The following is a 253-nucleotide window of genomic DNA, read 5'->3' on the forward strand; positions in this document are numbered from 1 at the left end:
AGACAATCTGCAGATCATGAGCCCATAACCATTCTAGCCCCAGCACCACCAGGCGACAAAAACATGACTTCTTCTACACAGACTGTATTCTGTTCAGTCAGCCACCAGTACGGCCAGTTGGCCGTACTGGTGGCCGACTGGTGTCAGGGTATATAAATCCCGTTCCCCCCCCTTTGGGGGATAATTGCACTTAATTAGAGACGGACCGTGGCTTTCCGTTGCAGCATACTTTAAGAGAAAATAAGCCGGGATA

The sequence above is a fragment of the Pantherophis guttatus genome, chromosome 4 (assembly GCF_059756535.1).
Source record: "Pantherophis guttatus breed Tessera chromosome 4, ASM5975653v1, whole genome shotgun sequence".
Taxonomy (NCBI): Eukaryota; Metazoa; Chordata; class Lepidosauria; order Squamata; family Colubridae; genus Pantherophis; species Pantherophis guttatus.